Raw genomic sequence first — 23,663 nt, forward strand, 5'->3', positions numbered from 1 at the left:
CCTGTCCATCACCATCTCCCGGAGTTCACTCAGACCCACATCCATCGAGTCAGTGATGCCATCCAGCCATCTCATCCTCTGTCGTCCCCTTCTCCTCCTGCCCTCAATCTCTCCCAGCATCAGAGTCTTTTCCAATGAGTCAACTCTTCGCATGAGGTGGCCAAAATACTGGAGTTTCAGCTTTAGCATCATTCCTTCCAAAGAAATCCCAGGGCTGATCTCCTTCAGAATGGACTGGTTGGATCTCCTTGCAGTCCAAGGGACTCTCAAGGGTCTTCTCCAACACCACAGTTCAAAAGCATCAATTCTTTGGCACTCAGCCTTCTTCACTGTCCAACTCTCACATCCATACATGACCACAGGAAAAACCATAGCCTTGACTAGACGAACCTTTGTTGGCAAAGTAATGTCTCTGCTTTTGAATATCAGCAGGTTTTTCATCAAAAAATTTGGAGGCCAGAAGGCTGGCTGATTCAAAGTGCTGAGAGGGAAACCAAACCAAACCCTATAGATCAAGAATCCCATATCCAGCAAAACTGTAATTCAGAACTGAGGAAGAAATTAAGATATTGTCAGATAAATGAAAGCTGAGGGAGTTTAATACCAGATCCCTTAACAAATTCTAAGGAGAGTCCTGAAGACTGAAACAGAAGGACACTCATGCTGTATAAAGAAATAAACATCTCTGTGAGGGTAAATGCACAGGCAGTTATATAAAGTAATATTGTAACAATGGTTTGTAATTCTACTTTTTGTTTTCTACATGATTTGAGACTAATACATTAAAAATAGTCTAAACGATAGCGTTGTTGAAACTGTTTTCTACATAATCTAAGAGACTAATGCATAAAGAAGAACAATTACTAGTCTGTGTTTTTGGACACACAGTGTGTAAAGATGTAATTCTGTGACATCAATAATTGAAAGTGTGTGGGGATGGAGCTGATAGGAAGGGTTTTGTATGTTATTAAAGTTAAGCTTGTATGAATTAAAATTAGAATGTTAAAATTTTTGGATATTAAATGTAATCACCATGATAAGTACAGAGAAAATTAGCTGTAGAACATACACAAAAGGAAAAGAAAAAGGAACCAAAATGTTTTACTGCAAAAACTAAACATAAAATTCAAAAGGTGAGGGGCAAAGAGCTATAAGATACAGGGAAAACAAATAGTAAAGGAACAGAATCAAGTCCCTTCTTAGCAATAATTACTTTAAGTGTAAATGGATTAAATATCCAATCAAAAGACAGAGACTGGCAAAATGGATAAAAAGATGAAGGGTCCAGCTATATGCTATATGCAAGGAACAAATCAGTTGAGTATGAAAGGATGGAAAAATATATTTCATACAAATAGTAACCAAAAGAAAGTGGGATGCCTGTACTAATTTAAAACAGGATAAACTTTAAATCATCTTTTGCTTTCATGTAGAGGAATCTATTGAAATTCTAGGTCATGAAGATTTACTGCTTTGCTTTAAGATTCTTATGTTTTTAGTTCTTTCATTTAGATTCAGTTCTAACATACTGTGTAAGGTAGAGGTCCAAATTCATTCTTTTGCATGTGGATATCCAGTTGTCCCAGTACCATCTGTTGACCAGATTACTTTTAAATATGATTCATACCAGGGAAACTGGTCACTCACTCAACTCTTCCTTCCTGGCAAGGGTAACTCTTCCTGGCTGGGAAGTTCCCTCTTGGTGCTGAGCAGTGCCGGCTTGGGGATGGGACGCAGCAGGCAAAACGAAGCTGCCTGCCTTCCTTCTCTTCTGCAGTTATTCTCAGGTATTTCTGTTTCACTATGTTGCTGAAGTTTCTTGAGTAGACTCGAGCTCTACTGGAGCTGTTTCTGTTTGTGGATAGATGTCTGATTGCTGATCTTTGTGGCTAAGCAGTGGTGGGGCTCCTACATCACTGGTTTTTTCAATGCACATCTTAACTCATCAGAATCTATTTCAGATATACACACTAAGTTCTGGTGAGATGCAGGAATGTTACTCCTTTACAGTTCTATGTGTGTGTGTGTTTTGGTCACTCAGTCGTGTCCAACTGTTTGCGACCCCATGGAATGTAGTCCATCAGGCTCCTCTGTCCATGGGGATTCTCCAGGCAAGAATAGTGGAGTGGGTTGCCATTTCCTTCTCCAGGGGATCTTCCTGACCCAGGGATTGAACCCGGGTCTCTTGCATTGCAGGCAGACGCTTTACCGTCTGAGCTACTAGGGAAGCCTCTGCATTTACAGTTCTATAGAGTTCCTTTTCATCCTCTGGTGCTGTTAGTTTTATATATAATACATCTATACATAGTACAAACCTAATAATACATTGCTATAATTGTTACTTCATGTATTTTCATGTCTAGAAGCTGCAAGAAGCAAGACAGGGAGTATATATGTATAGTTTGTTGTAATAATTTTCCCGTTTACCATTGCTGGTCTTTTCATTTGTTTCTGTGGATTCAAATTATCATATTGTGTCATTTTTCTTATTCTAATAAACCTTTGTTTTCACCTAACTCCTTTGTGCTGCGATTGTCAAATATGTTACCTTTGTATATATATAGGCCTAAGAATACAATCCATATTATTGTACACCATTTGTATTTGAATCAGAAGAAGAAGGGAAAAAATGTGAATTTAAACTGTCATACACAATTACATTTACTGATGCTCTTCACTTCTTGTGTGCACACACTTTTTGTGTGTATTTGAGTTACTGTCTGGGCTACCTGTTAGCCTGAATATTTAATATTCTTGCAAAGGAGGGTCTGATAGCAACAGATTGTCTTTTTCTGTTTATCTGAGAATATATTTATTTCATCTTCATTGTTGAAAGACACTCTTTCTGGAAATAAGATTTTTAGTTGACAGTTTTTTTTTCTTTTCTTTCCAGCACTTTTCTTTTTCCGTTCAGCACTTTGCATGTGGCATCATGCTGCCTTGTGGCCTCTGTGGTATCTAATGAGAAGCCAGCTATTTATCTGTTGGGGCACATTAGTACAAAATGAGTTACCTTTCTCTTGCTGTTTTCAAGATTTTCTCCTTGTCTTTATCTTCACTGAGCTTCTTGGGGGTGTGTGTGTGTGTGTGTGTGTGTGTGTGTGTGTGTGTACTATAAAACACATTTGGAAAGTTTCTAGCCGTTAGTTCTCTGGATATGTTTTCTGATCCCTCTCTAGTCCCTCTCCTTTTGGTACTCCCGTTACATGTGTTGGCTTCCTTAATGGTGCTGTACATTTCTGTGAAACTCTGTTCATTTTTCTTTCCTTCTTTATTCTCTCTGTTCTTTGTATTACATAATCTTTATTTGAAGATTAAAATAACTTACTGATTCTTTCTTCTGCCATTCCAATCTTTTGTGGGATCCCTTTAGTACATTTTTTCATTTCAGTTATTGACCTTTCCAATTCTTGAATTTCATTTTTAAAATAAGCTGTATCTCTTTTCGATATTCTGTGTTTGAGACACTGTCATCACAGCTTTCTTCTTTAAGTGTGGCCACTTTTAGTTCTCCCCAGGTACGTGTATAATGGCTATTTTGAAGTCTTTGTTAAATTTAACATCTATACCCTCTCAGAGGTAGTTTCCGTTGCCTATTATGTGTTTTTTCCTTGTGATGGGTCACACTTCTGTTTCTTTGCAGATTTTTTGTTGAAAACTAGGCATTTAAAATAATGTAGCACCTCTGGATACTGATGTCCCTGCCAGGGGTTTCTTATTATTTGCTTATTAATTTGTTTAACAACTCAGTTGGACTATTTTAGTAATATTCATGATAATTTTGTGCATGTGTGCAAAGTCACTTCAGTCATGTCTGACTCTTTGTGACCCTATGCACTGTAGCCCACCAGACTCCTCTGTCCATGGGGTTCTTCAGGCAAGAATACTGGAGTGGGTTGCCATGCCCTTCTCCAGGGGATCTTCCCGACCCAGCTGTCTTCCCGACCCTGTGTCTCTTATATCTCCTTCATTGGCAGATGGCTTCTTCACCACTCGCGCCACCTGGGAAACCCCATTCACGATAGTTATAAAGCCTCTAATGTCACTCATTCTTCAGAGGCACAACCTTGGGCATGTCATCCTGGGTTGACAATGGTTTTAGCAGGGCTCTTTTTTTTAAATTGGATTATGACTGCTTTACAGTGTTAGTTTCTGCTGTACAACAAAGTGAATCAGCTGTATGTGTACATACATCTCCTACTTCTTGGGCCTCCTTCCCACCCTGCTCCCATCCAGCCTGTTCTCATCACTCGTGCTAGTGGTTTCTGCAGGTTTCTGTGTGGCCAGTGCTAGGTGGTGATGACGTGCACATGGTCCACAGTGATGTGTGGAAAAGATAATAGTGTTGTCAATTTAAAAGCCTTTCTTTAAAAATGATAATTCTTTATTGTTTTTTTGTTTGTTTCAAGATGTCCTTTACTTTACGGTTGTAATAGTTATGGATGGTAGAAGTCTTTTATTATCATTTCTTGGAAAAATATGAAAATATAAACTTGGCAGGACTGTGACAATCTCCCTTTTATATTTATCATATTTTAAATTAATTTTTACATGGGTAATAAATTCACATGATTAAACAGTTAAAGATAAGAAGGAAGTGAATGGTCTCCCTTATACCCTACCTCTGTGATGATTTCTATTTTTGTGATTCTTTATGCATATATGTACGTGTGTATATATTAATATATATAAATACTATTTTTACCTCAACCTCTTTTAGACAAAAGATAATATTCACTGCTCTGCCCCTTGCTCTTTCACATAAACATATTATACTAGAGGGTTTTTTCTGTCTGTATCGGTGTATAGAAGTATTTCTCATTCTTTCTTAATAGTAGTCTAGAATTCAAAGCAGGAACACGCTATTATTTATTTAAGCAGCTTTCTATTAAGGAATGTAGGACTGTTTCTAATCTTCTGCTACTGTAAACAGTGCTGCAGTGAATAACCAGCATATTTGTCATTTAGTACTACTGCAAGTTTATATCTAATCTGGACAGGTTCCTTGAAGCTGAATTGCTGGGTCTGAGGATAAATGAGAAGGTGGTTTGAGGTTGACACTGTCATCTGTAGAGCAGTGAGGTAGGAGGGGTCTACCAGTTTTCACTACCACGAGAAGTGTTTGAAAGGACTGTCTCCCCACAGCTCCACATGCAGTGAATCTTTGGGTTTCTTTGCCAACCAAATGGCTTTGGTGGCTCAGATGGTAAAGAATCTGCCTGTAATGTGGGAGACTGGGTTCAATCCCTGGGTGGGGAAAATCCCCTGGAGAAGGGAATGGCAGCCCACTACAGTATTCTTGCCTGGAAAATCCCATTAGACAGAGAAGCCTGGCAGGCTACAATCCATGGAGTCACAGAGAGTTGCTCAACAACTGAGCAACTAACGCTACTACTACCAACCTAATAAGGGAGAATGGTTTATCTGTACAGTTTTATATTTATATTACTAAGAAAGAGGATGTACAAATTTTCCTATGTTTAAGAGCTATCTGTATTTCCTTTTCTGTTAATACTTTATGTATTTTGCCCATTTTTCTGTTGAGTGGTCTTATTCTTCTTGATTTTCTGGTTATTAACATTGTTTTGTTTAGTCATTGTGTCCTATTCTTTGTGACCCCATGGACTGTAACCTGCCAGACTTCTCTGTCCATGGGAGTTTCCAGGCAAGAATACTGGAGTGGGTTGCCATTTCCCTCTCCAGTTACTAACATAATTGCTTCATTATTTAATACATAGATTCTCATAATCTCACGTCTTCATTAGCATTATAGAGTTCTCGTCTTTGTCCTCTTTTTTAAACCTGAATCCCACTTTGTTTCCTATTAAGATAGTAATCTCTGGTTTTTGATTAATGTATTTGCATTGCCCTGTGCTGTGCGCATGTGTGCTCAGTCGGTCCGACTCTTTGCGACCCCAGGGACTGTAGCCCTCCAGGCTCCTCCGTCCATGGAATTTTCTAGGCGAGAATACTGGAGCAGGTTTCTGTTTCCTACTCTAGGGGATCTTCCTGACCCAGGGATCAAATCGTCATCTCTTGTGTCTCCTGCATTGTCAGGCAGATTCTTTACCACCATGCCACCTGGGAAGCCCTTGCATTGCCCAATTCTCCTTTATTCATCCTTTTTATTTTTAACTTTTCTGAGCTATATTTTATATACGTATAAGCTCCTCTTTGTCTGTATTTAGAGTTTTATTTGATCTCAGTTCTGTCAACATATTTCACATTATGTTTTCTTCTTTAGAGTTTATTTTATGAGCTTTTTACTCTGTGGGGTCTCTCTGCTTTATTTTTGTCTCAGTGTTGAATGTTGAGAGGCAAGTTTTCCAACACATAATGTACCAAGTTTCCATTTATTTCAAGAATTTTCCTTGATATATTTTTATTTTTTTCAAAGTCTTTTGATATTTTAATAAAAATAGCTTGTCTTTACGTAGCTTCAAGTGTCAGTATACCTTTAAAGATTCATACCTTTATTTGTTCAGTTCTTTCTTAGGACTCTAATTATGTACAAATTGGGTCACCTTTGTCTGCTTTAGCTTTCATTGTGTGTGTGTACCATTTTCCTTATCTCTTTGTTTCCATTTTCCATTGTTCACTTTTCATATCATCTGTGTCACTTGTGCTTTTTACAGTATCACTTTTCCCGTGTACTAACTCACATTTCATTTCTGTGATAGTTTTCATTTTTTCTTATTTGTCTCCAGAGTTCTGCAACTTTTATTTCATCCTCTGTTACCTTACTGTATTTCTTCATTGAAGCTGCTCGTTACTAAGTTCTTTGAAGTTCATATGAAATATTTGGACATGATTTTGATTTGCTACGTAGCAATATTTTTCAATGAGAAATACTCTTTGTCCTAAAGTTTTCTGTTTTCCCAATATTTTTATTTTATGCTCATTGATTCAATGCATTTCTAGTGACTTTTTCTTATAACTCATCCAAATAAATTTTTCTTGGACTGGGTTTTGCTGAAGGTTGGTGGGTGTTTGCGTACATGCATGTAAGTATGTGTGTGAATGAGTAGGTATGTTTGTACATGTGCATGTGCTCACATGTGTGTGTAGGGGTAGTGTGTGTATGTAGGGTTCATATCCTAAATGTTTTTTCATTCTCTGCCACACAGCCAATACAACTTAGCAACTAAACACCAGTAGCGACAACACAAACTGCTTTATGCTAAAATGGCTCTTCCATGTTATTCTTTCTTTAGTCTTTTATCCTTTCCTTCTCCAAGCCAAACTGTGTCCAGAGAGACTTCAAATAGTCCTGCTAACCCCAGTTCTTATTCCCATTAATAAACATATCTATTAGGTTTGCACATCAGAGTGAGCCTCTTAGCTTCAGAAAGTATATTTTTCTTGGCCCCGAAATCTCTAGCCATTTTTATGATTTTTCTCTACATCTCTACTTGGTTTTGCCCAGTCTAAGCTCCTTCTGGCATCCTCACATATTTTGAACTGTACAGATAACTGTACTCTAATTTTACTGAAAACAAAGTTCGTCTCCCACCTCCCTCACCCCAACTTTTTCCTTGTTGGCTTTCATATGACTTCTAGGAGGAGGAGAGAAAAAACACTGCCTTTACACAGCCATGTTCATGGTGGAGGTCTCTTCCCCTCTGTTAAAATTTAAAGCTCTAAAGCCCAAATCTGGGATTCACTGGGCCTATACAGTAGTCTCTGAGTTACTTTAACTAACTTTTAAAAAGTAACTCAGTTCCTAAGATTCTCAGATTTCAGTGATGCACCTCAGCATCATTGAGACCCTTGGCAACTGGGACCAGTTGCCACTTTATTTAATCAACAAATTTGGGTAAACGCAAATGCTATATGCAAAGTACCATAACAGTGAGGTAACTTCTACTTTTCATATGATGCACATGATTCTTCCTCATAATACATTTTATGAAGCTACTAATAAGTTTTTATATATGTTACACACAAGGAAAATGGAAGACAAATCCGACTCATGAGTGGTGATTTAAAAAAAGGGAAACAAATTGGAAAATCAAATCAATTCATTTTTGGTTCCAAATCTACAGTATATCCTCCCAAAATAGAACTAAAATTTTTATTACCACTGAGATTTTAGAAACATTTTCATTCATTATTAGGAAAAGGTCAAAACTGTTCATTGTTTTCTTTTCAATATTGAATTCATGTCTCATTCAGTGCATTAAGATGAGAAAAAGAAATTAAGGTTATATAAGGATTGGAAAGGAAGAAATAAGTGTCATCATTTATGGAAGTTATGATTGTCTACATAGAAAATCCATAATGACTTTCAAATAAAATAAGAGGTTTTTGGCAAGGTTTCTAGATATCATTTTGCAAAAAATTACATTTTATACAGCAGAGACAGTTAGAAAATATCATTTTACAAAAGATCTAATTTATTGCAGCCCAAAGTTTTTTGTTTGTTTGTTCAGTTACTAAGTCTCATCCAACTCTGTGTGACCCCACGGGCTGCAGCACGCCAGGCTTCCTTGTGTGTCACCACCTCCTGGAGTTTGCTCAAATTCACATCTTTCAAATCGGTGATGGTATCTAACTATCTCATCCTCTGCTTCCCCCTTCTCCTTTACCTTCAGTCTTTCCCAGCATCAGGGTCTTTTCCAATGAGCTGACTCTTCTCATCAGGTGGCCAAAGTATTGGAACTTCAGCTTTCAGTCCTTCCAATGAGTATTCAGGATTGATTTCCTTTAGAATCGACTGGCTTGAGCTCCTTGCAGTCCAAGGGACTCTCAAGGGTCTTATCCAGTACCGCAATTCGAAAGCATTAATTCTTCACCCAAAATAGTCATTGTAAAATAAATGGCATGAAAAATGTGTAGGACTGTTGTGCAGATAGTTATGAAACTTTGTTGAGAAATAGTAAAAAAGATCTAAATAAAGAAATACACTGTGTTCATGTATACGAAGATTTACATGAGGTGATAGTTTTCATTTAAATAGATTTATAAATTCAAAGTGGTTCCAAAAAGAGTCCCAGCAAGGTTTTTTTTTTTCTTTTTTTTTGAGGAATTTGTACAAGCCACTTGTAAAATGTGTGTGCAAAAGCAAAGTCCAAGGATATCCAAAACACTCTCAAATAGTAGGTTGAGGGAAACTGCCTTACCGGAATGAAGATTCACTGTGCAACCTTGTGATGATGGCACTGTAGCAACAGTGAAGAGATTAATGGAGCAGATTAGAGGGGTCACAGATAGACTCATGCAGATATAGAAAAGATACTTGCCAGTGTGGCAGGGCAGATCAGTGAAGGGAGGATGTCCTCAAAGGTGCTGGGCTGCTTGGTTACTCATGTGGAGAAACCTGCAATTGGAGCCATATCTCAAAATCAAAAATCAATTTCAGTTGGATTAAAATTTTAAACTTGAAAAGTAAATAATGTAAAAATGTCAAAGAAAATATGAGAGAATGTCTTTCATATTTGGGGAGTAGCAAAACTTTTTAAGACAAAATATACATGTACAGTATAAAAGAAAGATTAATATATATATATATGTGTGTGTGTGTGTATATATATATATATATTTGGGTAGTAGGAAATTCCCAATAATAAAAGTGGCGTAATAAAGTAGAAGTTCAGTTCAGTTGCTCAGTCATCTCTGACCCTTTGTGACCCCATGAACTGGAGAACGCCAGGCCTCCTTGTCCATCACCAATTCCCGGAGTCAACCCAAACCCACGTCCATTGAGTTGGTTGATGCCATCGAACCATCTTATCCTCTGTCATCCCCTTCTCCTCCTGCCCTCAATCTTTCCCAGCATCAGGGTCTTTCCAATGAGTCAGCTCTTCGCATCAGGTGGTCAGAGTATTGGAGTTTCAGCTTCAACATCAGTCCTTCCAATGAACACCCAGGACTGATCTCCATTAGGATGGACAGGTTGGATCTCCTTGCAGTCCAAGGGACTCTCAAGAGTCTTCTCCAACACCACAGTTCAAAAGCATCAATTCTTCAGTGCTCAGCTTTCTTTATAGTCCAACTCTCACGTCCACACATGACCACTGGAAAAACCATAGCCTTGACTAGATGGACCTTTGTTGGCAAAGTAATGTCTCTGATTTTGAATATGCTGTCTAGGTTGGTCATAACTTTCCTTCCAAGGAGTAAGCATCTTTTAATTTCATGGCTGCAATCACCATCTGCAGTGATTTTGGAGCCCCAAAAAATAAAGTCTGACACTGTTTCCACCGTTTCCCTATCTATTTGCCATGAAGTGATGGGACCAGATGCCATGATCTTAGTTTTCTGAATGTTGAGCTTTAAGCCAACTTTTTCACTCTCTTCTTTCACTTTCCTCAAGAGGCTCTGTAGTTCCTCTTCACTTTCTGCCATAAGGGTGGTATCATCTGTATATCTGAGGTTATTGATATTTCTCCCGGCAATCTTGATTCCAGCTTGTGCTTCTTCCAGCCCAGCATTTCTCATGATGTACTCTTCATATAAGTTAAATAAGCAAGGTGACAATATACATCCTTGACGTACTCCTTTTCCTATTTGGAACCATTCTGTTATTCCATGTCCAGTTTTAACTGTTGCTTCCTGACCTGCATACAGGTTTTTCAAGAGGCAGGTCAGGTGGTCTGGTATTCCCATTTCCTTGAGAATTTTCCAGTTTATTGTGATGCAGACAGTCAAAGGCTTTGTCATAGTCAATAAAGCAGAACTAGATGTTTTTCTGGAACTCTCTTGGTTTATCGATGATCCAGCAGATGTTGGCAATTTGATCTCTGGTTCCTCTGCCTTTTCTAAAACCAGCTTGAACATCTGGAAGTCCACAGTTCACGTATTGCTAAAGCCTGGCTTGGAGAATTTTAAGCATCACTTTACTAGCGTGTGAGATGACTGCAATTGTGTGGTAGTTTGAGCATTCTTTGGCATTGCTTTTCTTTGGGATTGGAATGAAAATGGACCTTTTCCAGTCCTATGGCCACTGCTGAGTTTTCCAAATTTGCTGACATATTGAGTACAGCACTTTCACAGCATCATCTTTCTTGAAATAGGACTTGAAATAGCTCAGCTGGAATTCCATCACCTCCACTAGCTTTGTTCGTAGTAATGTTTCTTAAGGTCCACTTGACTTCACATTCCAGGATGTCTGGCTCTAGGTCAGTGATCACACCATCATGATTATCTGGCTCATGAAGATCTTTTTTGTACAGTTCTCCTGTGTATTTTTGCTACCTCTTCTTAATATATTCTGCTTCTGTTAGGTCCCTACCATTTCTGTCCTTTATCGAGCCCATCTTTGCATGAAATGTTCCCTTGGTATCTCTGATTTTCTTGAAGAGATCTCTAGTCTTTCCCATTGTATTGTTTTCCTCTATTTCTTTGCATTGATCACTGAGGAAGGCTTTCTTATCTCTCCTTGCTATTCTTTGGAGCTCTACATTCAAATGGGTATATCTTTTCTTTTCTCCTTTGCTTTTCTCTTCCCTTGTTTTCACAGCTATTTGTAAGGGCTCCTCAGATAGCCATTTTGCTTTTTTGCATTTCTTTTTCTTGGGGATGGTCTTGATTCCTGTCTCCTGTGCAATGTCACAAACCTCCATCCATAGTTCATCAGGCACTCTGTCTGTCAGACCTAGTCCCTTAAATCTATTTCTCACTTCTACTGTATAGTCATAAGGGATTTGATTTAGGTCATACCTGAATGGTCTAAGGTTTTCTCCACTTTCTTCAATTTCAGTCTGAATATGGCAATAAGGAGTTCATGATCTGAGCCACAGTCAGCTCCCTGTCTTGTTTTTGCTGACTGTATAGAGCTTCTCCATCTTTGGCTGCGAAGAATATAATCATTCTGATTTTGGTGTCGACCATCTGGTGATGTCCATGTGTAGAGTCTTCTCTTGTGTTGTTGGAAGAGGGTGTTTGTTATGACCAGTGCATTCTCTTGGAAGAACTCTATTAGCCTTTGCCCTGCTTCATTCTGTATTCCAAGGCCAAATTTGCCTGTTACTCCAGGTGTTTCTTGACTTCCTACTTTTGCATTCCAGTCCCCTATAATGAAAAGGACATCTTTTGGGGGTATTAGTTCTAGAAGGTCTTGTAGGTCTTCATAGAACTGTTCAACTTCAGCTTCTTCAGCATTACTAGTCGGGCATAGACTTGGATTACCGTGATATTGAATGGTTTGCCTTGGAAACGAACAGAGAGCATTCTGTCGTTTTTGAGATTGCATCCAAGTACTGCATTTGAGACTCTTTTGTTGACTATTATGACTCCTCCATTTCTTCTAAGGAATTCTTGCCCGCAGTAGTAGACATAAAGGTCATCTGAGTTAAATTCACCCATTCCAGTCCATTTTAGTTTGCTGACTCCTAGAATGTCGATGTTCAATCTTGCCATTCCTGTTTGACCACTTCCAATTTGCCTTGATTTATGGACCGTAACAACACTCAGTTGTGGATGGGACTGATGATAGAAGCAAGGTCTGATGCTGTAAAGAGCAATATTGCGTAGGAACCTGGAATGTTAGGTACATGAATCAAGGTAAATTGGAAGAGGTCAAAGAGGAGATGGCAAGAGTGAACATCAACATTCTAGGAATCACCGAACTAAGATGGACTGGAATGGGTGGATAAAGTAGAAAGTCACCCATAAACTAGAACATCTATGTAGTACACATAATACAATGAATTGTGTCCTGAGCCTATTGAAAGTCTAGAAATTAATAGATTTTAGCATGAATGAGAATGTTTACCACAGTATTGTCTATAGTAGCAAAAAACCTAGAAGCAATCCAGATATCCTCTGTATAAAACAGATAAATTTGGGGTATTAGTACTGAAGAGTAGTAGAAATGATTGTATTATAGACAACATGAATGAATCCCAGGAACAGTGTTAAGTGAAATTTACAGAAGACTGTAGTATATCAATTATCATGTCTTAGAAGCATAAAATTAAAAGACTGTATTGGTGAAGATACATAAATATGAAATATGACTATAGCAAAAAGAAATGGAGTGGTAAATAAAAGAATAAAAGCAGTGCCTACTCTAGGAAGTCAGAGAGTGGCACATAACCCAGATGAGTCACACAAGAGCCTGCAGTGATACTGGTTTTCTAGTTATTAATCTGAGTCATTGCTCTTTGAATGATCTCAGATTGTCGAAATGTGAAAAAATATACATCTTAGAATTCTTGAAATAATACATTTCATAATAGCATCTTAAAGATTAAATGTGTGCATGTATACGTGCGTGTGTGTATATATGCACACTCTACTTTCTCAGACATTTCTCTTACTTAAAATATTTTTATAACTCCTCACCTTCATCTCTCAGTTTGTCACTATTCTTCTTGGTTAAACTGTTGTTAGCAGAACTGAATACAGGACACATTTCAAGAATGGATTCCATTCAGATCCCTTGCATAAGTGAACAAAGTCTCCTACTCTCTTCTCCTTGACTAAAGGATCATGTAAAAGTTATTTTTGATGTACTGTTAGAGTTATTGCAGAGCACAATTTCTAAATGATTGGTCTGTAGACAGGAGAAAGGATGGGAAATGAACTCACAAAAAACACGTTCCACTTGGGAGTGAAGGAAGAACAGCAGTTGCTAAGCAACCGTCCTGTGTCCCCGGCCTTGAAATGCTGACTGCGTGTGTCATATAGGCCTCAGTTCTTTCTCTGTGTGACAGTGATGTAGCCCTCTCTGCCTCCTTTCAGCATCTGCCTCCTTTTCTTTTTGCACCCAAAGTATAGGATTCTGCCTGAATTCCTTAATTTTGCAGTCTTCACTGACATTTCTGCATCTAGTTGCCCGTGTTGATGTGAGTTGATTCATAAAAGCGATCCTTGTCTTTGTTGACTTAAAAAACACTCACAACCTAAAAAATTGAGAGTTATGTTTTATTCAATGAGAATTTTTAGGACTTTAAAATCAGAAGACAGCATCTCAAGTAACCCTGAGAGAACTGCTCCGAGGAGGTGGGTAAGAAGCCAGGATATATAGAAGTTCTGCAACAAAGGGCCAGTAGTCTGAACATCAAAAGATGATTGTTAATTAAAGAAAACCAGATATCCCAAATTAAGGAATTTAGTGTGTATGGGAAGCTGCAAGAGGCTGGGCTCACCGAAATCATTCCTTTCATATGCATCTCAGCTGCCAGCTTTCTGTGTTTTTCACATCCTGAACTCCCCTTAGGCTCATTGTAGGGCATGGTTGCAGCCTGATGGCTATGAAGATTGGGATTCTCCTTCCTGAGTGCCTTGGAGGGCTGGAATAGCTGATGCCTGTGACATCCTTGTTTACTGATAGAGCAGGAAATATTCCAGTCCTCATCTTTGTGGAATTTCATGGGTTAAAAGTGAAAAACAACCTTCCAGAAAGATTCTTTAATATTTGTATTTTAAATATCTGGTGTGTCTGTGTGCTTGTCTGTGTATTCTCCAGACCATTTCTAGAAAGGTTTGGAGCAGCTGGATTGTCATGTGTCTCATTCTCAGTTGGTAAAACTGGAAATGAAATTAAGTCCCTCTTCCATGATGTATTCCAGAACAAAGTGAGATTTTTAGCAAGAAAAAAGTATAATGTAAAACTGTGCTACCCCAGCTGCATGGTAAAGAGGATTGAATTTGGGGGATACAGGAATATAGAATTATTTATCCATGTATGCCTTCATAAATGCTAATGAATTTCAAAAGCTCTTGTGTCAGAAAATCTTATTAAGTCACTGTTTCTCAAAAATGTCCTGTACCAAGATTGCCTGGAGTGTTGGATTAAAATGAAGATTCCCTACTCACTCTGAAGCTCAAAGCTCATTGAATGAAGTCCTAGAATTTGCATTTCTAATTAGCCTTCCAAAGTTCCCTGGTGGTCTAGTGGTTAGAACTAGAGCTCTCTAATTAGCTTTCCAGGCTTTTGAGACACACCCATTTAAGTTTTTTTAGATGCCCCTAATCCTAAAGAAACAGCATCATTAGTAGCCTGGGAAGTCTCTAATTGGAGCATTTAAGATGCAATTAATAGAGATAAGCCTTCAAAGCATTTTTTTCCAAGAGTGACCTCATATAGTTATGGTATCTAAATATTCTCCAGTTCTAAAAATTTGCCCTGTTGATCCCCAGATCTATTCCTTCTTAGACCATGAGCCTTATAATTTTTTTCATTGTGTATTTAAGCAATCTGATAGCAGCTGACCTACTCCTGTCCTTGAAGCTAGGTTCTCCCTCTTATTTCTTGCCATTCTACAGTAGACAAAGCCAAAGTCTCAACATCAGCCAGAATTTGGTGCAAAAGCTCAGATGCACCAGGTCTACCTGTTTGATTCTGTGTTTTCACTTGGTTTCATTGTCTTAGTTCTTAACTCTTTGGAGTTCCAGTTTTGAAGCCTCTTCATATTTTTTTATTGGCAGTTAGACCGAACATCTCTTATAATTCTCAACAGTTTGGTCCCCTCACACATCACCCATCACGTTTGGGTTTCTGGCATCACCTATTGTCAGGAAGGAAACCTGATTCTATCTCTTGCCTTCCCCTGGAAAGTCCAAGATCAGGGCTCCAGCATGGTCCCACTCTGGTGTTAAGCCCTCTTCTGGTTCATAGCCAATGCCTTCTTGGTATGTAGACATAGGCTTGAGAGCTCACTGGGATCTCTTTTATAAGGTCAATTAACCCTATTTTTGAGGGCTCCATTCTCATAACCTAAGAACCTCCTAAGAACATCACTTTGGACATTAAGATTTCAATATATGAATATTAGGGGGCACACAGATATTCAGACCAAAGGAAATACATATTCCTGGTCTTCAAATAGTCTACAGTTTAGCAAGAAGAGAAATAAGAAAGGATATAGTTTCAGTGCAGCAGGTAAGCAGATGTAAGCAGAGTGCTAAAGAATCCTGGGGAGATGCACACAGTCCAAGTCCTGAGCTGCAAAGGTGGAAGTGGGAAGGATGGTTCCTGAGAGCCTGGCCCTTGGTAGAGAAAGGCGCACAGTTCACTGTTACCGGAACAGGAAGGATGGGCTGAAGTGAACTAATTGGCTAGACTAGAGAGATGAGTAAGAGTCATATTATAATCATGTTCCATGTTATAGGCTCGACTTTGCATATAACTTATTTATTTATGGATGCACAGGTCTTTGTCGCTGTGCAGGAGCTTTGTCTAGTTGTGGCCACTGGGGGCTGCTCTTAGTTGTGGTGAGTGGGCTTCTCATGGCAGTGGCTTCTCTCTTGGAGCACAGGCTTCAGTTGTTGTGGCTCCCAGGCTCTAGAGTACAGGCTCAGTAATTGTGGTACGTGGGTTTAGTTGCTTCATGGCATTTGGAATCCTCCTGGATCTGGGATTGAACCCATGTGGCCTGCATTGGAAGGTGGATTCTTAACCACTGGACCACCAGGGAAGTCCTCAAATTTATATTAAAGACCCTAGGGAGCCATTGATGGTTTTTAGAAAGATTCCTCTGGTTAGAGTTTGGAGTATACAATGGAGTGACTTGATACATGGAGTTTTTGTTTTTTTTTTTTACCATTTTATGACATTAATCCAGAAGGGAACTAGCAGGGTGCAGGAAGGCTTGTCTGAGTTACCCATTGGTGTGTAAAAATCTACTGCAGAACTCACTGGCTTAAATAAAGAACAGTTTATTCCTTGTGATTCCGTGCATTGAGTGCTTGGTTCTTCTGCATGATACAGTGTCCACTGTGGCTGGCGAATGGCTGGAAGGTCTGAATGACCTCACTCATGTGGGTGGCAGTTGGTGCAGGCCACAAACTGGAACCCCAGCTGGAGCTTTCAATCAGAGAGCTCAGTTCTCCACCTATTTCCTTTCATGTGTCTTCTTGGTCTTCCTTACAGTATGGTGGTTGGGTTTCAGAAAGCAGTATATTCAGAGTATAAGCCCCAAGTGCAGGAGCTTATCAGATCTCCATGTATTTCACACTTGCTAATGTCCCATTGGCCAAAACTAGATAAATAGTTAAGCCCATTGGGGATGGGCACATAGGGTGTGAATACCAGGAGCATGGTTCATTGAGAGCCACCAAATCAACATTCTGCCACAGCGATGGAGAGAAGTAAGTAGTGCCTCTTCTAAAGTGCCCACCCAATCCATGGCTGCTGGACCAGACTATTGCTCAGAATTTTCTCTGCTGACATTTGCCTCATAGGGAAGCAGAAAGTGGATGGGAAGGGGTAGTGGGCTTATACGGCCTAAGAGACTTGCATTGTTGTTGTTTAGTCTCTAAGTCATATCTGACTCTTTCGTGACCACATGGACTGTAGCCAGGCTCCTCTGTCTGTGGAATTCTCCAAGCAAGAATACTGGAGTGGGTTGCCATTTCCTTTGGTAAAAGACTTGCATACAACCACTAAAATGTTAGGTGGAAGAACTCTAGCCCCCTTTTTTCCTCCAAGTGTTTGGCTTGAATTTATTACTGAGTAATTTTGCAAGAAATAAATGTGACTATTTAGCAATTAGTAACATTTTTTAAAGGATGTTCTTGCTTGAAAAATGATAGATATTCTACTTTATGGCTTCAACCCCCCAAGGCACAATTAGTATATCTAAAATATAAAAGTGAAGTCAGGCTCGGAAAACAAAAGCAGTAAAGAATATAGCTATAGAAGGAGATATGCTATTTCCAAATATGCTTGAATGTGGCTCTTTTACTGTGATGAAATGAATTTTATGGCTGTAGTAATTGGTTCTTTTTAATACAATTACTTAGTTATGTGATTTTCTTGCATGATCAAATACTTTGAGAAAATGGCAACTTTATGTTGCAAGAATACTTTAACCATAACCTCCCTTTATAATCAGAAGATGCTACACAAAATTAATCTTTTCTATCCCTAGCTCCTGGCATATACCCCAGGTTTCCTTATTTGTAAAAAAAAAAAAAAAGAGAGAGAGAATAATAATAGTAACCTTTTGATAGGTTTATTGTGAGGATGAAATGAAATAACATGTAAAAGTGCCTGAAACAGTGCCTGGCAGAAGTGACTGCTCAATTGGTCTGAGCTGTGATTCCTACACGCTCTAGGAATATTTGGCAGATAGAGGTGCCATTCTTCCCTGCAGGTTCAGTTCAGTTAAGTTGTTCAGTTGTGTCCGACTCTTTGCAACCTCATGGACTGCAGCTGCCAGGCTTCCCTGTCCCATCACCAACTCCTGGAGCTTACGCAAACTTATGTCCATCGAGTCGGTAATGCCATCCAACCATCTCATCCCCTGTCATCCCCTTCTCCTCTTGCCTTCAATCTTTCCCAGCATCAGGGTCTTTTCCAATGAGTCAGTTCTTCGCATCAGGTGGCCAAAGGATTGGAGTTTCAGGTTTTGCATCAATCCTTCCGATGAACATTCAGGGCTGATTTCCTTTAGAATTGACTGGTTTGATATCCTCACAGTCCAAGGGACTCTCAAGAGTCTTCTCCAACACCACAGTTCAAAAGTATCAATTCTTTGGCGCTCAGCTTTCTTTATAGACCAACTCTCACATCCATACATGACCACTGGAAAAGCCATAGCCTTGACTAGATGGATCTTTGTTGGCAAAGTAATGTCCCTGCTTTTTAATATGCTGTCTAGGTTGGTCATAACTTTCCTTCCAAGGAGCAGGTGTCTTTTAAAATTTCATGGCTGTAGTCACCATCTGCAGTGATTTTGGAGCCCAGAAAAATAAAGTCTATCACTTTTCCATTGTTCCCTCATCTATTTGCCATTAAATGATGGGACCAGATGCCATGATCTTCGTTTTTTGAATGTTGAGTTTTAAGCCAGCTTTTTCACTGTCCTCTTTCACTTTCCTCAAGAGGCTCTTTAGTTCCTCTTCACTTTCTGATATAAGGGTGGTGTCATCTATGTATCTGAGGTTATTGATATTTCTCCCAGCAATCTTGATTCCAGCTTGTGCTTCATCCAGTCCAGCATTTCTCATGATGTACTCTTCATATAAGTTAAATAAGCAGGGTGACAATATACAGCCTCAACGCACTCCTTTCCTGATTTGGAACCAGTCTATTAGTCCATGTCCAGTTCTAACTGTTGCTTCTTGACCTGCATACAGATTTCTCAGGAGACAGATCAGGTGCTCTGGTATTCCATCTCTTGAAAAATTTCCACAGTTTGTTGTGATCCACAGAGTCAAAGGCTTTGGCATAATCAATAAAGCAGAAGTAGATGTTTTTCTGGAATTCTCTTGCTTTTTTGATGATCCAATGGATGTTGGCCATTTGATCTCTAGTTCCTCTGCCTTTTCTAAATCTAATTTGAACATCTGAAGTTCACGGTTTACCTACTGTTGAAGCCTGGCTTGGAGAATTTTGAGCATTACTTTATGTAAGGTATAGTTCGGCCGAGGCAGAAAGAGGAAAGACAACCTCAACAGAAGTAGATTACCTTTATTCAGGCAAGGAGGGGTGACAGTCGGCCTAATGACCAGGCTGAGAGGGATCAAAGAGGCTCCATATTTATAGGGAGGTTGTGGAAGTGATAAGGGAAATGTTAATCAGGCGGGATGTTTTGGGTATTCTTTAGTTGAGATGGCATTTGTAGTTGGGCAGGGGGTGATAAGTCTTCTGGGCAGGTGTAGTGGGTGGAAGGTTTCCAGACAGGGGATGATAAGTCTTCTGGGCAGGTATGGGGGATGGAAGGTTTCTGGACAGGGGGTGATAATTCCCAGATAGATGCAACCGGCCTGGAGCATCAGGGCGGGACCTGAATTTCTGTTTTGTTTTCTCCAAAGTTACATGATTAAGCAAGGGCCTTTGAAACTGTTGTTTTCTTTTCTAGGCCCAAAAGACTCCTTCACTTTACTAGTGTGTAATATCAGTAACCTCAGATATGCAGATGACACCACCCTTATGGCAGAAAGTGAAGAGGAACTAAAAAGCCTCTTAATGAAAGTGAAAGAGGAGAATGAAAAAGTTGGCTTAAAGCTCAACATTCAGAAAACTAAGATCATGTCATCTGGTCCCATCACTTCATGGGAAATAGATGGGGAAACAGTGGAAACAGTGTCAGACTTTATTTTTGGGGGCTCCAAAATCACTGCAGATGGTGATTGCAGCCATGATGCTTACTCCGTGGAAGGAAAGTTATGACCAACCTAGATTGCATATTCAAAAGCAGAGACATTACTTTGCCAACAAAGGTCCGGCTAGTCAAGGCTATGGTTTTTCCAGTGGTCATGTATGGATATGAAAGTTGGACCATAAAGAAAGCTGAGCGCTGAAGAATTGATGCTTTTGAACTGTGGTGTTGGAGAAGACTCTTGAGAGTCCCTTGTTCTGCAAGGAGATCTAACCAGTCCATCCTAAAGGAGCTTAGTCCTGGTTCATTGGAAGGACTGATGCTAAAGCTGAAACTCCAATACTTTGGCCACCTCATGTGAAGAGTTGACTCATTGGAAAAGACCCTGATGCTGGGAGGGATTGGGGGCAGGAGGAGAAGGGAAAGACCAGGGATAAGATGGCTGGATGGCATCATCGACTCGATGGACATGAGTTTGGGTGAACTCCAGGAGTTGGTGATGGACAGGGAGGCCTGGCGTGCTGCAATTCATGGGGTCGCAAACAGTTGGATATGACTGAGCGACTGAACTGAACTGAACTTACTAGTGTGTGGGATGAGTGCAATTATGTGGTAGTTTGAACCTTCTTTGGCATTGCCCTTCTTTGGGATTGGAATTAAAACTGACCTTTTCCAGTCCTGTGGCCACTGCTGAGTTTTCCAGATTTGCTGGCATATTGAGTGCAGCACTTTCACAGCATCATCTTTTAGGATTTGAAATAGCTCAGCTGGAATTCCATCACCTCCACTAGCTTTGTTTGTAGTGATGCTTCCTAAGGGCACCTGACTTTACATTCCAGGATATCTGTCTCTAGGTGAGTGATCACACCATCGTGATTATCTCCATCTTTTTTGTGTAGTTCTTCTGTGTATTCTTGCCACCTCTTCTTAATATCTTCTGCTTCTGGTATACCATACCATTTCTGTCCTTTACTGTACCCATCTTTGCATGAAATGTTCCCTTTGTATCTCTAATTTTCTTGAAGAGATCTCTGCTGCTGTTGCTGCTAAGTCGCTTCAGTCGTGTCCGACTCTGTGCAACCCCATGGACTGCAGCCTACCAGGCTCCTCCGTCCATGGTATTTTCCAGGCAAGAGTACTGGAGTGGGGTAACATCGCCTTCTCCGGAAGAGATCTCTAGTCTTTCTCATTCTGTTTTTTTCCTCTATTTCTTTGCATCAATCACTGAGGAAGGTTTTCTTATCAAATGGGTATAGCTTTCCTTTTATCCTTTGCCTTTAGCTTCTCTTCTTTTCCCAGCTATTTGTAAGGCCTCCTCAGACAAGCATTTTTCCTTTTTGCATTTCTTTTTCTTGGGGATGGTTTTGATCCCTACAAGGTACATACACCTTAAAAAGAGTTCCCTTGAGTCCAGTGGTAAAACCAAGGCAGGGTTGTTGAGCCAAATTAGCAAGGATTAAGGGATTATAGGTTTGTGCCCACTGAGCTCATGAGAGTTCAGGAGTTCCTCTGTTGCTGCTGCTGCTAAGTCGCTTCAGTTGTGTCTGACTCTGTGCAACCCCATGGACTGCAGCCTACCAGGCTTCTCTGTCCATGGGATTCTCCAGGCAAGAACACTGGAATGGGTTGCCATTTCCTTCTCCAATGCATGAGAGTGAAAAGTGAAAGTGAAATCGCTCAGCCATGTCTGACCCTCAGCGACCCTATGGACTGCAGCCCACCAGGCTCCTCCATCCGTGGGCTTTTCCGGGCAACAGTACTGGAGTGGGGTGCCATTGCCTTCTTCAGTTCCTCTGTTCCTCATGTATAAAAGAAGGAAATGGAGCCCAGTGTTCTCACAAGTCCCTTGATTGGCCAAGCTAGGCTATTTGAAGCCGTCTCTCTGGAGTCACCAGCAGCCCTGACTCACCTGTTCCTCCTCTCTGTCGTCTGTGACAGAAGCCCTCCTTACTTCTTCCTCTTAATATTACATGTTACTTAAACCATAGCTTTCTCTTTGGAGGTCTTAATCACCTTTGAGGACTTTTGCCTGATGCATAGCCCCAGACGTTGTTGTGACAGTGAGAGCCTTCTCTTTCTTGTAGGTACTGTATTCTTCCACCTTAGTTTGATTTCCCTGTATTCTTTCTAAATTTATTCCATTCTCTTTTCCTTGTTGGGTTCTCCTTCATGTCCAAGGAGATGGGATTGCCTTCCCCAAGCTTAGCAGAATGATTCGCAGTATCTTTCCACTTTGTCCGAGAGCAGGTCCTCCTGCTCTCTGCAGCACGTGAAACTGATGAGCACCACTTTTGTTTTGTTGTTATTTAGTTGCTAAGTCGTGTCCAGCTGTTTGCAACCCCATGGACTGTAACTCTTCAGGCGCCTCAGTCCATGGGATTCTCCAGGCAAGAGTACTGAAATGGGTTGCCATTTGCTTCTCCAGAGGATCTTCCTGACCCAGAGATCAAATCCGCATCTCCTGCATTGGAAGGCAGATTCATTACCACTGCACCACCTGGGAAAGCCAGATGAGCACCACTAATCCCTACTTAACCCTGGTCTTCCTAGTTTAAAAGCCCATGAACCTCCTGCAGAGGCCAGTAGTTGGACAAGCTATCCCCACACTCTGATGCTCACACACAGAGCACCCAGGCAACTCCATGAAGAATCTTGCCCTCAGAAAAGTTTCCCACCTCTCAGAGGCAGCCAAGAGCAAACCATTCCATGTTCACATGCATCTTGGCCGGGTCCCAGAACTTGGAAGTAGCAAAGCCTCTTTATCTAGGGGTGAATTGTTCTCAACACCAACAATTTTAGTTGGTCCCATTCCAGGGTCTTATTAGTAACACACCCAAGGAAGGAAATGTGCATTTCTGAAGACACTGCAGGGTTCAGGGACTCTGCATTGCGGAGTTGGACATTGTGTGATATCTGACTCACCAGCAGTGTGAGTGTCCAGTCTTGCCACTAGTGATGAAGCGTTTAAATCAAACAAGTGTCATGAGAGACTGACATCTGAAAGTTGACCTGATTTCCTAATACAAAATTCTCAGTTTAACTTGCCTGAGATTGTAACTTTTCCTTTTTGGATTGAAAATTAGGAATTTTATTTCACTACCTGGATGCATCACTTTTTCATCACATGCTTCAGAAATACTGAAGTAGTTGCTGTATAGTTGACTACGGTGCTGTGCTAGTTTCAGGTGTACAGCAAGGTGATGTTTCTGATCTTCTTTCCCAAGAAATCTGCCCTCTAGCTTTGGAAATATAAAGATGCCAACTGGAGCATCCATCTCCCAAGCTTCCAAGTCAGTTACCAGGCTGTCCAGCGAACACCCAGCACACATGATTATTTGCTTTAAAGGCTCATAACTGAGTCTGTTTTAAAAAACACATATTACACAAACAATAGTCAGTCTACTTTCCTTGGCTTCTTAATCTTTGTCCTCACTAAAACTCAGATTATTTCCCCCTTTGCATTCTGAATACGGCCGTGAATGATCCACAAAGCTCTTCTGAGCCCCTCCCCTGGAGGGAACTATTACCTTATGTTTCTCTTCACCATCTGTTTCTTTTCTGCAAAGCTTTTTGAAGCTCAGCCTCTTGGAACAAGAGAATAACAAAGATGAAATTTATTGCCATCGATCACTTTTATACAAAGCCAAATGTCTTCCAGCTACTCTGAAT

Source organism: Bos javanicus, chromosome 12, assembly GCF_032452875.1.
Source record: "Bos javanicus breed banteng chromosome 12, ARS-OSU_banteng_1.0, whole genome shotgun sequence".
Classification (NCBI taxonomy): Eukaryota; Metazoa; Chordata; class Mammalia; order Artiodactyla; family Bovidae; genus Bos; species Bos javanicus.